Source organism: Solanum pennellii, chromosome 6 (assembly GCF_001406875.1).
Source record: "Solanum pennellii chromosome 6, SPENNV200".
NCBI classification, from domain to species: domain Eukaryota; kingdom Viridiplantae; phylum Streptophyta; class Magnoliopsida; order Solanales; family Solanaceae; genus Solanum; species Solanum pennellii.
In genome coordinates, this window is record NC_028642.1 from 44006411 (window position 1) to 44012410 (window position 6000).

Genomic DNA, 6000 nt, shown 5'->3' on the forward strand with positions numbered 1-6000 from the left:
ATTGTGTGATTATTAACATGGGTAACTAAACTCCATAACTAGAATTGTGGGAACCATGGGTAAATAACAAGGTAAAACCTAACTAAAATAATAATTCTCGAATAGTGTCTTGCATGTATTGATAATTCTTTCATTTAGAAGTCTTTTTAACGAGTGGACGTGTTAGCCTTGTTGCTACTTGCCGGACCAAGGACGTGTTAGTCTTCAAATTTCTTATGTCATTGTTTGGATGCTCGTTTTAGTCCATAATGTGACTTAACAAGTTCGCATACTTTCTTTTATTTACCAGGAACCACGAAACCCTCGGATTGTTCCATGTAAATTTCTTCCTCCAACTCTACATTTAAGAAAGTTCTTTTCACATTCATTTGATAAATTTGGAGGTCATATACCACAACTAATAATTTTAGCATCTGAATGGATGTAATTCTAGTTACTAAGGAATATATATATCGACAAGATCAAAACCTTATTTTTATCTAAAGCCTTTGACACAAAGTCTTGCTTTATATTTTTCAAAAGTTTCATCAACTGTTATTTTCCTTCTAAAGATTCACTTTGAACCCAAAGGTTTATTTTCTGGAAGTCCAATATGGTTGCTCAAGATTGCATCAATCTCACTATTAACACCATCTTTTCAAAGGATGAGTCTACAGAAGACACAAGAAATGTTACAAAATCATATTCGAAGGAAGTAAATGTCCTTTGACATTTACTAAGCCTCGGAATCTCTTTATTAAGTACATTATCCTTTTTCCTTTCCTGGGCCTTTTAGACCCTTCTCTAGACTACTCAAGTGTAATTTTACAGTCCACAGTCCCCTGTCTTATTTTAATTATTTTAGGAATGGGAACTTAGGCTTTGGCTAGACACCCCCACACTTTGAAATATTTAAAGTTGGATTTTCTTCCTTTCCATTTCTCATATGGAAAAGATTGTATCCAGAACAAACAAAATTACTTTCTTTCTAAAAAGACAATATTTATTGTTCCCTTTTGCAGTAAGGATAATTTCTTCACATAAATTTTGTGGTAACCCAAACTTATAAATAATGCATTCATCATTTCTTTCAATGCATTCATCATTTCTTTCAACGTTCGATTTTTCATTAGATTGAGGTGAATAGGGTACTAGTTTGATGGATAATTTCACTTTACAAACATATTTCTGCACAAGGAGATTTATACTCTCCATTCTTATCACTTCCTATCTTTTTCCACACTGATTTTCAACTTCGATATTACATTGTCTAGACATTTCTATTGCTTCACCCTTACCATTTAGCAAATAAACATAGTCATTTCTAATGCAATTGTTAATAAAAGTAACAAGATACTTTTTCCCACCAAGAGATGCTGTTAACTTCATATCACAAATCTCAGTGTAAATCAATTCTAAGGGATTAGAATTCCTTTCAACAGATTTATAAGAATGCTCAACATACTTAGATTCCACAAAAACTTGACATTTTTATTTATTGTACTCAAAGTTAGACAAAACTTTCAAGTTGATCAATTTTCCTTGCAAGATTTTGTAATTGACATGCCCAAGTGTTCATGTCACAAACATTGACTCAAGCAAGTAAGAACAAATAAAAACATTGAGTTCGAAAAGCTTCTTCGCGAGGTAGTATTTTCCTCACTAATATTTTGTTCCTATTTCTTACAATTTTGTGTGATAGAAACATTGTTTAGAGTCATCACCTTATCAAATGTCCTTTTCAGAAGGACCTTTCCATAATTTCAATTTGATTGTTATAGAACTACCCAATGGACAAAGTTTCATCAGGTTCAATAAAGGCAATATAGTCCAAATGTTACTTTTACTAAAACATAACAAATGACTATTCACCAATATTCATGTCTATGCAAATATTTTTATTATAATAGACATATCTTTTCATGAGAAATCACAACATTTTAAGTGACATTTTCTTTTTATAAAAGAATAGAATCATTTTGAACAAGTATATATATAATTTGGTTGTTTCATACTAGTCACACTATACACTAGTAATAGAGAAATTCAACAACCACAATACCAAATATACTCCAAGAATTTTGTGGGTCTAACATATTACAAAAGTATCATTGAATTTCATATATTTTGCTCCAAAGTTAAATTAACCAAGTCTAATCATAAGCAAAATTACCAAGTCTAATCATAAGCAAAGAACCCCCACATTTTAAATGTGATCTCAAAAATATTTTTCAAGTATTTGAAAATAGTTTTTCCACATACTTTCCTAGACTTAAAAATGTCATTGACAATATGAAATCTCTTTTGGAAATATTATTCTACAAAAAAATTATACTCCTTCAATTCTCTTTGACGATGTTTACACAATGTCAAAGTTTATTCCATAGAGACACAAAATCACAAACTCTAAGTCACTGGTATTTTTCCTCTATCACAAATAGACATATCACTTAGTATTCTAAATACTATCAATAAGGAAAAAAAATTTGTACAATTTATTTCTATATAACATTGAAGTTTATAGAAAATCAAAAGTACAACACTGCCTTATTATGTGAAGTTTTCATATTCTTCCAACCAATTGCATAGTCCAATTTATCCAGAGTAGAAAACCACAAAATATTTTAGTCTACAAAAATCATACACGCTAACATTGCACATGGAGTATGAAACTACAAAAGTTTTTTTTCTCCAAACAGAATAACACATATTCTTAGACCATCACATAGTTTCAAATAATTTTCCAACTATAACATTTTAACATATTATTTATCAAACAAAATATGGATATCTCATTATGCAAACTAGTAAATTTTAAAGGCAACACTATATGCCAAAAGAAATTCATTTAAAAAAATATACAATTTTGCAGAACTTTTTTCGAATACACACATGATAAATATCAAAATTGTTCACCTTTAAAAACTATTTTCCTCCTTAGATAAACAACAAGAATATTATCAGGTGTAATCTTTAATCGGAATACACTAATTTTTTCTAGTACATTCTCACTTCGACCTTGCTAAACAAAACAACAAATTATTGAGAAGTAATGCATTTATCTTCTATTTTCATGATCAAATTCTCTCAATCAGTAGAATAAAAAAAATACTAACAGTATATTAATTTCCTAAGATTGTTATTCATCTTGTATTCCTAATATACTTAGAACAAAACTTTGAAGAACTTTGTAAGACAAAGAAGTTAAAGAACATTTTCACAACTAGAAAATTAAAACTAGTAGAGAAACTAGAATCAGAAACAGATTAGAAACAATATACGAAATATTTTTCTTAAAGAAGAATTGTTGTTAATATGTGTCTAAAGACTCTTACTGATTCCAACAAACTTTGCGGAAATACAAAGTTACCAAAGTTTAATGAACCAGTGAAGAACAAAATAATAGAAGAAATGAAATTAATTCACAAATCTAAAATTTGTAACACATACCAGAATCTGGAAAAACAGAAAGAAGATCAAGCCCATAGAATGCACAGTGTCCCCTTAAAGAAATTATTCCCCTCTAGTATCCGAGGTTTAATTTGGATATGTCCTCCCAGGGTAAATGATCTCAATCACCAGTGTATTGATACCCAAAACGCTGGTGTCAGCGAGCCTCTCAATGACAGTAAAGTACACTTAGAATACTAGACTTAGTAGTAGAAGAAGAAGTCCATAAATTATATTTTTAAAATGAGAGGAAATCCCTCAATTTATAGAAAACAAAGGGTAGTGCGAAAAGATTCTTATTGTGCCTTATCGGAAAGGTCACAAACCTTTGGAAAAGTCACAATCTTTCGGAAAGGTCGTCATCTTTCATAAAAGTCACAACTTTTCATAAAAGTCACAACTTCTTATAAAATTCATAACTTTTCATAAAAGTCGCAACCTTTCATAAAATTTACAACTCTTCATAGAAGTCGCAACTTTTCATTTTCCATTGACACCTTTTAAAATCCAACACTATTTACTTCTTGTTGTACTACCAAGCATAGTGAAGATATTCATCACCTTTTTCTACAAGGTAATCTGCCTACTAGAGTTTGAAAGTTCTACTCTGATTCCTATGACATCAAAGTTAATAATGAAAATTTCAGATGGCTTATGGATTCCAAAAACAGAATGCATTTTGCCCTTCTATATTGAGTTAATATCTGAAAAGGTTATTGAATTATGAAAAATTATCTTGTTTAGTCGCTAAACTTTATTTTATATCACTAAAATCATTCAACTTAACACATTTATCTTCTAAAATCATTCAACTTAATACATTTATCTTCTAAAATCACTCAACTATTATTTATCATGAAAACAAATTTAACACGGCAAATTAAATTTATTTTTATGCCATGTCATTGTATACCCCACATTAAATAAATTATAAAATTTATTTATTTTAGCGTCATGTAATCATGAACCCCACAAATAAACAAAATTATAAAAATTATTCATTTTTATTTCTTCCCCTTAATTATGTTTTATCAAATTTGTAACTTTTTTTTGGAACTATTACATACCATCAAAAAAAATTTCTTATCAACAATATTTTTAAAAAGTTCTAATCAACATTGGGAATAAATGTTAAATTTAATGGCACCGACTATATTGCCTCCTGTGAAGCACCATCTTAAAAAAAAAAAGTCAACAATATATTGTATCATAATAGGTGTCTCACGTAACCACAAAAAATTATAAAAATAATTTATGTACTATGTTATACATGCTGAAATCTTGTCCATAATGAAGTGTTTTGGGTACATTTTGCGGTTTGGATCTTCATTTTAATTTTTCTGTATATGCATTCTATTCCTGTTAAAAATAAGAGATTATAAGATTAATTATCTCTGGATAAATTCAGTATAGACTTTATATCGCCTTTATGTGGATAAAAACTTTGGAAAGAAATAGAGAAAGAAGTAGAAGAAGGAGGCGGGAGATTTGAGCAAGAGAAATAGGGTTCTAGTATTTTAGAAGAAGACAATTTGTGGATGGGTGGGTATATTAATAAATGTATTTTATAATTTTATTTATTTGTGGGGCCATTAATTATATGGCATAAAATATATTTTATTTTGTCATGTCAGATTTATTTTGGTGACAAATATAATTTAATAATTTTAGAAGATAAAAGTGTTAAGTTGAGTAATTTTAGTGATACAAAATAAAATTTAGTGACTTTACAAGATAAATTCTCATTCAGCGACCTTTTAATTATTTGAGGATTCTAAAATTATTAGTCAGTTGGTAATCCAACAGACCAACAACCTCATGTCTCTTATTTTAAAGGCTGATTTTTATTGTTTGAACATATAAAAAAAGTTGGTCAGATCTTTGCCTATCTGCAGGCCTAAACTATCTATCAAAATAGTGAACTGGTTCAAACCAAACTTCAATTTTCTCAAGCTCTATGTTGATGGATTCTCCAAAGGAAATACTAGTACAGCAGGAGGTGGTGGCATACTCAGAGATCATATGGGCTACATGCTCATGTCATATCCTCAATTTTATGGGCAAAAGTAGTAATAATTATGCAAAGGTCATAGCTATTTTATTGGGTATTCAATGGTGTTACTAAAATAACCTTAGGGCCCGTTTAGATGGCTTAATAAAAGCAGCTTTAAAAAAGTACTTTTGAAAGTGCTGAAACTTATTTTTAAAATAAGCAGTTATGTGTTTTGTATAAAAGTGCTGAAGTTGCTATGCCAAACGTGAAAAGGGGAAAATGGAAGAAAGAGATGTTAAGGTTATGTGGGTAATTTGGAGATTGTGTAAAAATATTAAGGGCAAAAAAATAAAAATGTGGTCAACTTAAAACAGCTTATAAGCTAAAAAAGAAGCCCCCTACCCCAGCTTTTAATTTTTGGCTTAAAATAAGTTACTTTGAGTATTGCCAAACAGCTAAATAAGTCAAAAATCAGCTTTTAAGTCAGTTTGACCAGCTTTTAAGCTGAGCCAAACAGGCTCTTAAGGCTCTTAATCAAGTCATTGTAAAATCAGATTCTATGTTGACTATCCAGATGA